Here is a 13,093-nt window from a genome sequence, read left to right on the forward strand (position 1 = left end):
AAATAAAAAATATGAAGTCTCCTCTATTTGTCTTACTAGTAAGGTAAGATGTAAATCACTGCATGAAAGGATAGATCCATCCTAGAGCTCTAGCTCTAGCTTAGTTTTTTCAGTTCTGTTTCACAAAGATTTTGAAACGTTTTCCATCCTGTATAACACATGAAACATAACTCCTCCCCCAGAATAGCGCTATTATAGATGAGGCTCTTTGTGGGTGAAAAAAATTTCCAGGGAATACTGAAAGATGATCTAAGCTGCTAGAACTCTGCAAATGTGAAGCAGGGTTCCACTAAGGAGGTAGCAAAGCATTACTAGCCAAATTGTATTTAGCCTTGAAACAGCAATCTTCTATATACAAAAGAATCTCAGAAGTTAAAGCAAGCCATTCTACAAACAAAATCATTTTCCCTAGATCTCAGAATCATAGAATCATAGAATCATAGAATCATTAAGGTTGGAAAAGATCTGTAGGATCATCAAGTCCAACCGTCAACCCAACACTACCATACTACCATGTCTCATAAACCATGCCCTGAAGTGCCACATCTACACGGTGTTTGAACACCTCCAAGGATGGTGACTCTACCACCTCTCTGGGCAGCCTGTTCCAATGCCTGACCACTCTTTCAGTAAAGAAATTTTTCCTAATATCCAATCTAAACCTCCCCGACACAGCTTGAAGCCATTTCCTCTCATTCTATTGCTAGTGACCTGGGAGAGGAGACCAGCACCCACCTTGCTACAACCTCCTTTCAGGTAGTTGTAGAGATCAATAAGGTCTCCCCTCAGCCTCCTCTTCTCCAGACTAAACAACCCCAGTTCCCTCAACCTCTCCTCATAAGACTGCTCTCCAGACCCTTCACCAGCTTTGTTGCCCTTCTCTGGACACGCTCCAGCAACTCAGTGTCCCTCTTGTAGTAAGTGGCTCAAAACTGAACACAATATTCAAGGTGTGGCCTCACCAGTGCTGAGTAGAGGGGCACGATTCTCTATACATGTGTCGTGGTTGAGCCCCAGCCAGCAACTAAACACCACGCAGCCGCTCACTCAGTCCCCCCACCCCTTTGAGATGGGGAGAGAATCGGAAGGGCCAAAGTAAAAAAACTCATAGGTTGAGATAAGAACAGTTTAATAATTAAAACAGTAATAATAATAATAATAATAATATAATGACAAGGGAAATAATGAGAGAGAGGTGAAACCTCTGGGGGAGGAAAAAACCCCAAACAACAAGTGATGCAACCGCTCACTATCTGCCAACCGAAGCTGCTAGTCCCTGAGCCACAATCGCTGGCTCCCCATGCCAACTCACCACAGTTAATATAGTGGGCATGACATCATATGATATGGAATACCCCTTTGGCCAGTTTGGATCAGCTGTCTTGTCTGTGCCCCATCCCCTCCCGGCTCCTTGTGCACCTGGCAGAGCATGGGAAGCTAGAAAAATCTTTGACTACTACAAGCACTACCCAGGTATAACAAAAACATCTGTGTGTTATCAGTATTATTTTCATACTAAGCCCAAAACACAGCACTATACCAGCTACAGTGAAGAAAATTAACTCTATCCCAGCTAAAACCATGAGAACATATCAAGTAACTTTCCCCTTCTATTGTCTTCATAAATATATTCTCCCATTCAAATCCGACAAGATAAACCAAGCCTTGAAAGAAATCCTCTTTGTCCGCAGGAAAGTTATAGCAGCACAGGAACAGTCTACAGGGATTGTACCTTAGGAAAACATAAACCTTAGTAAACCACAGAGCGCTACACCCACAAAATGCAATTCTCTAAGCCTTGGATTTCATGTTATGATCAAGTTGCATGGCACAGAGAAGAGACCAGCAAGCCAGACAGCAGATATAACACAGGATTTAGAGCACTGAAAAAAAGGACAAAGAAAAAAATTATTTCCAAGGATAAGAAGAGAGTAGGAGAGAAAGAAAAAACCCAACATTTTTCAGTTACGTTCAACAATAATAAACAAACTTTGAGGTGCACGCAGAACTTAAGCAGAATAGAAAGTTTACATTTTTTTGCCCTTTGTCGTCTTCTCTGTCCCAGGAAGATTCTACCTGGACTTTGTTGCCCACAACTTGGATCTTGGATCACTACCTATCTGGAAGCAGTTTACATTACACCAGTATCAGCAGTGCCCTGGACCACTGGCACTGTTCCTTATCTTGGAATCCAATTAATAATTTCCTACTTGGTTACCAAATCCCTAAAAGACAGGTTCCGCCTTACCTCCTGCCCTCTGCCACTGACACTTCTGCACACTCACACCTGACTTCTCACTACGTCTCACTGCTGGGGAATTCCTCCTTCATCCCAGCTCTGGTATCAGGCCCAACATGCTAACCTCTGAGTCACTTCTCCAGCTGCTACATATGATCAACACTCCCCATGAGAAGTACTCATGATAAAACAGAGACACTACCTAAAAAGTGTTTTGCGCTGAACTGTGATAATCTCAAAGCAAGGGTTAACTACAGCTGCTGAAAGACACGATCCAGTTTCATGAAGCTTGATTAACTTGCTCCTTAAATAGCCACAATTCTTCCTGTATCAGGCAAAAGCCATTTGGGCAGAGATGATGGAACTGCTAGATCGAAACCAGCAAAGCACAAGACAAAAGTACTAGTATGGCCATTAAAATAGAGCTACACTCCACAAGCTCTTTGAAACACTAAGCAGAATAAAAACTTGAAGCAGAAATCCAGTTCTTCTAGTCATATACTCAGGACAGGCAGTACTTCATCCAGAGCTGAAATATTAAATACAGGTTTCCTGATAGAGTAATCAAGATATTGCAAAAGTAGCAAGAGGTATGCACTTAAATGGAAGCTTCTTCCTCAGAATGAGGGCTAATATGTGAGCAAATTACTGACAGTAAAGGTTAATTGCTTTTTTCCCCAAAAGAAAGTAGGGAAAGAAGGCTATCTTGACAGAGATTACCACTTGCCATGGTTTTCATGGGAAATTTGGCATCTGCTTTAATAATTTATAATGATCTCATTTCAACATCCTAAATTTTTAATATTTACACTTGTAATGAAGATGGATTTGGACTGCAAGCTATTATGACAGTTCATCACCTTTCACGGGCTATGCTGAGCACAGCACTACTCCACAACACAGCTTCTTAATTTTGGTATCAGTGTAATACAGTGGTTTAGCTGAAGGTAAAGATTAAAAGGGAACTCCCTATTTTAAGAGAGACTTCAAACAAAATGTCGTATTTGCTAATACAAGTACAGAGAAATTAAACTATTGCCATACCCAGAATGCAAAGCCTGATCATGTGGACACAAGAGAGATTAATAATGCAAGACGAGTGCTACTGTAAAGGCTCCAGGGATAGTAAAAAGTGGTTACAATTTCTCTGGTGTTAAATTTGCATAGCTGAAAACTACCTCAGGAGGAACATGCTGTCTGTAGCAAGACCTGAGATGTGGCCACTTTGTTTATACAGGAAAGTTTAATTTAAGTTATATTTCAGTTATATTTAACTTGTTATGAAGCTAGCTAAACTATGACTTCATAGTTAGTTATTATCTTAATGAACAGCAACACTGTCTGCCAGACTATAACACACTGTCACAGATGGTGCTTGCCACTGGCTCTGTCCCCAGTTTGGGAGCTAGGCTGGTGCCCCACGGCATCTGCTGCTGATCTCAACACCAAGAAGCCAGACTCGGGCAAGGAGGTAGCTGGGGGATCTCCTGCTCACTCTTCCACCCAGAGCTGCAGTTAAGGTATAGAGCAAGAACCTTTTCCATGCTTACACTGAACATAACAGCCCATCTACTGGCAGCTTTTACCCAGTTTGGCCCTTAAAAAACTCAAACAAACAAGCAAACAAAACCAACAAACAAACAGGTCTTGTTCCAGCCATATTTCATTGGAAAAGCATTCATCCAGACTCAGGGACTACCCACAGCCAATTCCCCAGGCTGTTTCAGTACTGCAAGGGAGCCAAGCTGTGGAATGATTACTGGGGGTGAGATTACTGAGGTTGAAATTATTGAGGCTAAAGTTATATCCACATTTCATAAAAGTTAACTTCCAGGATGGAATGCGGTTGGCATGCTGGAAATTGGTTCAGTGATTGTCCCCTAAGCAACACCACCTGCACTCTTAGATGTTAGGAACACTGAGGGAGCTCAGTGTCCTAATCTAAGGGAGATAACTGGAGGAGGGAGTCAAGCGAAGGCTTCATGGCCAAACTCGTCCATAAATCACTGCAGATCTGGGGGCTGGACAGAACCATGGAACCATGCCTGGACATCATGCCCTGTGGGTGAACTTTGCTCATTATAACCTCATCATAATACTAAAATACACACCTCCATCCCAAAGTTACCTTCCTCCAAGGTACAACCACCCCTCACTGAGCGTGCGCACTTGTGGAATAATTGCTGGAGGTGACTTAGAAATTAAACTTACGTTTTTAGAAAAGGCACAGCATTGAAGAAGCTGTCAGGGTGAACTGCAGCTGATATGTGAGGAAACCATTCCACCCAAGTTCCCTAGTAACCTTAGATGTTGGCAATGCCAGGAGAACTTGGCGTACTGACTCTAAGAGGAGTTGTCTGGGAGGGTGGAGCGGTGTGGAGGCAACGCGGCCAGGTTCTGTGATAAATGGGAACTCAAAGTACCATGGAGATGGTAGGCTGCATATTTGCTACCCTGGGCTAACAGTCCATCATACTTTTGACAAAATGCTGTCCTTTTGGTGAACTTGGATCATTATAATATCATTATAATACTGAAACACACCTCCATCCCAAAAGTTGCCCACCTCTAAGGTGCAACCACCCCTCACTGGGCATGTGCTTTGAATTTCTTCTATGCTTTTAAAAGTAAAGCGAGGAAATTTTACACCAATCATAATAAAGGTATGTATGATTAGAGTCACTCAAGCTCCACCTGAAAGATAAAAAACTAGTATAAAATGTGTGAAGAGAAAGAGGGTGTTGGGGAAGATACCATCATGTACCACACTGACTTCTGGGATCAGTTGATGGGCTGAGCAGCTCTTTCACCCCCTTCTGGGATGCCTTTGGGTAAGATCAAAACATCTGGTTATACCAACTGTTTCCCTGGGAAAACTTAGAAACCTCTCTATAGCTTCACTTTAAATCTCCAATGCTTCATATTTGCTTAATGCATTTGTAGCCTAGCAGTGTTATCCATCTTTTTAGTATTTGTGTGTCTTGTAACCAGCAATCTTATCACCGGTAACCCAAAGAACCTGTGTATCTGTTGCTTTAATAAATTGTACTATTCATTAATCTAGCCGTGATCGTTCTTGTTGAATGCTACCGGCCAGGGAATCTGCCAAATTAGTTACTAACAACAAATACTCTGATGAGCGGTTACTTCTACAGCCCTTAGAAAATAAACCGCTGACCAAGTCTGAGACTAAGACTGGACTTAGCCGCACCTAGACTCATCTCTGAGAAGGAGTTTAGAAAGCAAGGGGGTCCTGTCTGAACCTTGTGACTCAATGGTAGGGTCTCTCCCTAGCCACTCCTCAGACTCTTACCGTTAATGCAACAGTTCTGAATTTCTCTTAGTCTATACCTTTAAATCGAAGCAAGGAATTTCTACACTAATCAATAACAAAAGTATGTATGAGTAGAGTCACTCAAGCTCCACCTAAAACATAAAGTAGTATAAAAATGACCCCGAGAGAGAGGGATGTTGGGGAACATACCATCGCCGACTACTGGGATCAGTCGACAGGCTGAACCTCTCTTCTCCCCCATAGGGACACCTTTTGGGTAAGACTCGAACACTTGGTTATACCAAGTGATCCCTCAGGAAATTTAGAGAACAAGCTTTTTATTTTGTGTTTTGCGTTTTAGCACTTTATACTTGCACATGCTTTGCAGACAGTGCATTTATCACTGGCAATCCAGTAAGAACCTGTATTTCTGTTGCTTCAATAAACCGCACTATTAGTGACTCTGGCCAAGAAGCACTATTGGGCATGACTAGACTAATAGTGATTGTACTGTTAGTGAATCCTTCGCGGACTAACAGTGCTGAATTGGGTATAACTCAGAATCTAAGCCCAGCCACCCCCTGCCCCTCTGACATCTGAGGACCAGCTGGATTGCAAGGGGGGTTATTTTCTGCAAAATGTGTTCACCTATTAACGCAACACAAGCTCATACCCTGAGTTTTCTGTAAATCCAGTTGAAACTGAAGCCAGCACAGTCCATAATTAAGATAAAAGATGGGAGCATCTCCAAACTACAGACAGAAGGCCTGTTTATCCAGATACCTACCACAGTGAAACCCTGTCCACCTTCTCCCCAGCTTGCTTATTCTGTTTTCCACTTGAACCTACCAAAACTATGGGGGAGCATATGATGATTAAATGTGTCATCTTTAAATCTTTAGCAAATACTACCAATGGGAAAAGACTCAATGAGAGAATGGGTGAGACAATGCCAGGACAATAAACCTGACTGAAGAAAACCTACATTCCTAGACCAAACCTACTAGGAATAGAAGAGCCTGAATTTTCTTATTCCTACTTGGGCAGGATACTAAAAAAGCTAGAATACACTTTTTCACTGTACTAATGTTTATTTTCTGACTGAAAATTAAAATACAGACTAACTGCTAAATAACTTACACTCCCATGCTAGAAAGAATTGAAAACATTAAAAAAAGTTACTAAAAACTTCTACAAGCCATCTATGTCTTAGTTTTCCTATTTTAAAATTAGAATTGTGCAAATTATACCTTGTATTGGATCTTACAATATTTTTATTATTATTAGCTCATTGTTGATGCTTATTCCTGGGAGACTTCTGCCATTTCTGGAGTCATGATTCTTCTGAAACTGGTAGACTTAACTTTTTAGTTAATTCACACCAAAATGATGAAGATTGCAGCTCATCTGTAAATAAACACACCCAAAAAGCAAGCCACGTACGTGTGCATGCATGCATATATGTAATTTTAACCTTCTGGTAGATGATCAACAACAAGAGAATGCAAGAGCAGAAAAAGTAAAAGGACACTTGCTGACGTGGCAGTCACGGACACTGCACGCAACCAATATGATCGAGCAAATGCCAGTTTATTACAGACACAGCACGGTTAATATAGCTCTGTAATCACCTTACTACACACAAGCCTATTGTTCAGCATGGCCTTGGGATTTATCCCAAAGATAGCCACTAGCAGCATCAGCAACTCCCGCGTCCTGGTTTTGCTACGCTGTAACAAGACACTCCTGCCAGTGATATGGGATGCGGCCCCTGTTGACAGAGTACCGCCTGTGGCCGACCTTGGAATTTGCAACTTATCAGGAAGGCGTAATGCCATCCTACACATTCCCACAGTAAGTTTGTACAATGCCCCTTTGTAAGTCTTGGAAAATAAAAAATCACATTTGTTAGTAATAGCTACATACATTGGTTTTAACTTGCAACATCCTTGAGGCCTTCTTGTTCACAGGCAGATTAAGTCCACACAGTCTGAACCTGGATTGTTCACTACGTGTCCTTTGCTTTCCAGCTATCCCACCGACACTGAATTAAATTTGGGGAAAAAAAACCCCAAAACATTTTATGAGCCTCATTTCATTATTCAGTACTTCAAAGCAACCTTTTCACAGCACTGTACAACCAGGATTAAACAGAATAAGAGCAAAATACAGTTTAATAGGACAAAAAAACTGAAGGAAATGACATGACATTAAAAAAAGTCTGTAAACTCACTCATAGGAAAAAATTGAAAAGCCCTTTCCTTTGTCTTCCCTCATAAATATCGTGACCTCACCTTCTTGTCTTAAAAACAAGCTTACATGAATTACTAAAATATTGTTTGTTTCAAATTGCATTACTCAGAGGAAGATCCTTGCCTTAGACATAAAAGATGTGTATACAATTTTTAACACAAACATTTTGGGATGTAAGACACTAGCCCAGATCTCAAATGCCATTTTTCTGTTTGGAGGCACTTAGTTGTTGACACCCCCACCATGACTGGCAGAGATCACAGCCAGCATGTTGGAAAAAGCCTTTCGTCCCTCCTGTAAAAGGTGCTGTAAGCATATTGGGGGCACCATATTTACCCCAGACCTTGCAGGACTCTTCATGAGACAGCACTGACCAGGAGCTCTGTGCAGGAGAACTGTCTGCCAGGGAATTGCCACTGCTGCTCTTCAGTGTGGGGTAACTGACTGGCTCCACTTCAGTCAGGCCCAGGACGCCCCAGAGCTGCAATGCAAGGACTCAGCCTCCATCACCTGAAAAATTGCTTGTGGAATAAGGTTCATGAATACCAACCCAGCAAGCCTTGATGCCTCTTACACTGAAGCTCCCTTTTCTAGAAACTTCACATTTTCAAGAGAAGCACATAGTTATCAGGGAGATGATGGACTACGCACACACAGGCATTGGCAGAGTTCACCTGTATTCACCAAAATCACTGGTAATCCCACTTCAATATATAAGGCCTATCATCACTTAAGCAGCAAATGCTTCACACAGTTTTGAAACAGAAGCAAGCATGCTGAGTGCTTTCCAGTGAAGGGGCATCTTGAAGCCCCACCCCCACCCGCAATGCACTTCCCTCCCAACTGCTGGGACCCCACGATCCTTAAAAAACAGCTGGAACCATGGTAAAATAGTACAGCTACGTGAGCTACCATCTCAAGCAACTTAATTCAGCAGAATGTTTCTGAAAGTAGCTTCCAAAACAACAACAACAAAAAACCAGACCTCCTTTTGCTGCAGCCCAGGGGGAAGGAGGGAGAGGAAAGAAAAAGAAAAAGAAAAAGAAAAAGAAAAAGAAAAAGAAAAAGAAAAAGAAAAAGAAAAAGAAAAAGAAAAAGAAAAAGAAAAAGAAAAAAAAAAGAAAAAGAAAAAGAAAAAGAAAAAGAAAAAGAAAAAAAGAAAAAAAAAGGGAAAAGTATTCTAGGATGTTAGTCTCCAGCAGACACACACTCTCCCAGTAAGAGTGGAAGTTCCTGAGCACTGCTTTTAGTTAACCTCTTGAGAACCAGAAGGGAGGATAGACAGATTGGAAAGCACTGCAACAATGAAGCACAGTTGCCTACTCAGCGTCTGCAACATGAGGGAAATAAGCGTCATCCCTTCTATGGCACATTGGCATTAACTGTAGTGGTTTAACCTTCTCTTCTTTTCTCTTACACATCTGAGAATCACCAAAAATTTGCAATAAATGCTTAATTTTAAACTAAGCAATGAGTTAAGTTTGCACCCTTTCCTTTAAAGGAATTAATGCAAACAACAGGAAAATGGTCCTGTTCCTTTTATAACCGAACTTTTAAAAAAAGCAAGAGGCAACATTATATAACTAAAGTATCACACTTTCCATACAATAAACATTTTGCAATTAATATTCTGTACTGTCTTTTCTTGGACATAATAAGTATTCAGTACTCCTTAAGCAGTTAATACACTGGAACTAAGGAAATAAAGAAAACATTTTTAAAAATAATAATTTTTGGATAAAATATGTGTGTCTGAAAACCATGCCTTTTACTGGTTTGGAACCTGAATATGAATATTTAACTGTGAGGCATTCAACCTGAATGCTATGGCTGTTCCCATGAGACCTCTGGTGGCACCATCAGTTCCCGACATTTGAGCGTGTACATGTTGACTGCAGTTCAGAAATTTAGTTTGCAAACAAAAGACCCTCTTTCTTTACTGAGACCCACATTCTCATTCCCTCACACTGTGAGCTGAACAGAAGGTTTTTAATTAAATAATAATTAAGCATCTAGAAGCATTATTTTCCCAGGGTGGGGGGAATCCTTTCACTGTCTCCATTCAGCTGCTGGTGTCTGCTGAGCCTGCCAAAAAGGGCATCAGTTAATGCCAGCTATGACAGCATTCATGAACAGGCTGTTTGTACAGTAAGAACTTGCCATCTGCAAACTCATGCTGAAATGTAAGCAACCAGACAATCCATGGCCACAACTATAAGACATCACTGGTGTGGTGGGTTGACCCTGGCTGGATGCCAGGTGCCAACCAAGCTGCTCTAAAACTCCCCCTCCTCAGCTGGACAGGGGAGAGAAAATATAATGAAAGGTTCATAGGTCAAGATAAGGACAGGGAGACTGCTCGCCAATTGCCATCACAGGCAAAAGAGACTCAAGTCAGGGAAATTAATTTAATTTCTTGCCAATCAAGTCAGAGTAGGGTAACGAGAAATAAAACCAAATCTTAAAACACTCTCCCCCCACCCCTCCCTTCTTCCTGGGCTCAACTTCACTCTCGATTTTTCTACCTCCTCCTCACCCCAAGTGGCACAGGGGGACGGGGGAATGGATTTGCGGTCAGTTCATTGTCTCTCCCGCTCCTTCCTCCTCACACTCTTCACCTGCTCCAGCATGGGGTCCCTCCCACAGGAGATAGTCCTCCATGAACTTCTCCAGTGTGGGTCCTTCCCATGGGCTGCAGTTCTTCACGAACTGCTACAATGTGGGTCCCTTCCATAGGGTGCAGTCCTTCAGGAACAGACTGCTCCAGCGTGGGTCCCCCATGGGGTCACAAGTCTTGCCAGAAAACCTACTCCAGTGTGGGCTTCCCACAGGGTCTCAGCCTCCTTCAGGCACATCTACCTGCTCTGGCATGGGGTCCTCCACGACCTGCAGAGTGGATATCTGCTCCACCATTAACCTCCATGGGCTGCAGGGGGACAGCCTGCTTCACTGTGGTCTTCACCAGGGGCTGCAGGGGAATCTCTGCTCCAGTGCCTGGAGCACCTCCTCCCCCTCCTTCTTCTTCACTAACCTTGGTGTCTGCACGGTTGTTTCTCTCACATATTATCGCTGCTTCTCTCTTCCAGCTGCTGTTGTATAGCATATTTTTCTCATTCTCAAATATGTTATCCCAGAGGCACTACTGCTGTCACTGATTGGCTCAGCCTTGGCCAGCAGTGGGTCTGTCTTGGAGCCAGCTGGCACTGGCTCTATCAGACATGGGGGAAGCTTCTGGCATCTTCTCACAGAAGCCAACCCTGTAGCCCCGCCTGCTACAAAAACCTTGCCACACAAATCCAATACAACTGGACACATATGTGCAGCCAGCAAGGTGGCATTCCCCATCAGTCATAAGGAGCTATAATAAGTCTTTTTGCCCCTGGAGTTCCCAAACATAGTTACGCCCCTTTAATAGCTGTCATGGTTTTAGCTGGGATAGAGTTAATTTTCTTCACTGTAGCTGATACAGCGCTGTGTTTTGGACTTAATATGAGAATAATATTGATAACACACTGATGTTTTAGTTGTTGCTAAGTATTGCTTGTACTAGTCAAGGACTTTTCCAGCCTCCCATGCTCTGCCAGGTGCACAAGAAGCCAGGAGGGGAGGGGGTGCAGCCAAAGCAGGTGATCCAAACTGGCCAAAGGGATATTCCAAATCATTTGCCATCATACCCATTGTATTAACTGGGGGGAGTTGGCTGGGGGAAGCAGTGATCACGGCTCAGGGACCGGCGATGTTGGTCAGCAGTGGTGAATGGTTGCATCACATGTTGTTTGGGGTTCTTACCCCCTCCCAAGGTTTCACCCCTTGTCATGGTTTCAGCTGGGATAGAGTTAATTTTCTTCACTCTAGCTGGTATAGTGCTGTGCTTTGAAATTAGCATGGAAAAAAAACCTGTTGAGATAACACACAGATGTTTAGGCTGTTGCTGGGCAGCGCTGACACTAGTCAAGGACATGTCTAGCCTCCCATGCTCTGCTGGGTGCACAAGAAGCTGGGAGGGGAGGGGGCACAGCTAAGAGAGCGGATTCAAACTGACCAAAGGGATATTCCATATCATGTAACGTCACGCCCAGTATGCTACCTGGGAGGGGCTGGCCGGGGGAGGGAGGAAGCAATCGGGGCTCGGGGACGGGCAGCATCGGTCGGCGGGTGGTGAGCGGTTGTATCGTTCGTTTTTCTGCGTTTTTTTCCTGTTTTCCCTTTCCTTCCTTTTCCCTTTTATTATATTAACATTACTGTCATTATTATCATAATCATTTATCATCATCATTTTATTGTAGTTATTAAACTGTGCTTATCTCAACCCACAAGTTCTTTTGCTCATCCGACTCTCTTCCCCATCCCACAGGGGTGGGGGGGGGTGAGCGAGAGGCTGCGTGGTGTTCAGTTGCCAGCTGAGGCTGAACCACGACAGTCTATTTTTGGCGCCCAACATGCGGCCCGAAGGGTTTGAGATAATAACAGTTGCTGGTCACAGCATTGATTAATCTGCTCGCAGTATTAGTTTGTCCAGTCTTTACCATGCTGATTGTAAAGTACATGTTAAAACTTGCTGTTGGTTTTGTCAGTTGGCTGTGCTCTGCAGTGATTAGAGATATTTTGCCTAGGAGACTTGTTATTAAAACACTGGCCTTGACTGTTATCAGTTATTTAGGTTTTGCATGGAAGCCATTACTGTACTACAGCTACCACCTCATGGAGGCAACTAGCAATTATACCTCCTCCTCTGAGGAGTTTTTTATGGAGGAAATACAGAATGGCACCGTAGCTAATATCTTATGTAATGTCTCCTCCCTCATTACAACAACGTTTCAGTATCTTGAACATCCTTGTGTAGTTAAGATACATCTGTTGATATTGCTTTGGCAGGTGGTATCAGATCTGTCTAAGGTTAGTAAGCAAGTTAAGAATATAATCCAGAGATCTGTCCCAAGGCTCGATGGCTATGCGTGGCAGGGTATGTGGGATAGTATGGGCAAATGCCTAAGACGGTGGGCACCCCCTGTGGTGTGGGACTTCACCCCGAACAAGTGCAGAATCCTGAAAAATTAGTAGAACATTTGGAGGAAGTATGTTGTCACCCTGGCAATTCCAGAGAGATACAGATCACTGCCATGTGCTGGGGTCTGGCTTATGCCTATCGAGCCCTATTTAACACTATTCAGTACCCCCAAGGGAAAGAGAAGGGAGCTACTCCAACCCCCATGACAAGCACTGCGGCCACCCAAACCCCCACGACAGACACTGCAGCTACTCCAACCCCGGTGACAAGCACTGTGGCCACCCAACCTGCCGCGACAGAGACTGCAGCTACTCCAACC

Source organism: Phalacrocorax carbo, assembly GCF_963921805.1.
Source record: "Phalacrocorax carbo chromosome W unlocalized genomic scaffold, bPhaCar2.1 SUPER_W_unloc_10, whole genome shotgun sequence".
NCBI lineage: Eukaryota > Metazoa > Chordata > Aves > Suliformes > Phalacrocoracidae > Phalacrocorax > Phalacrocorax carbo.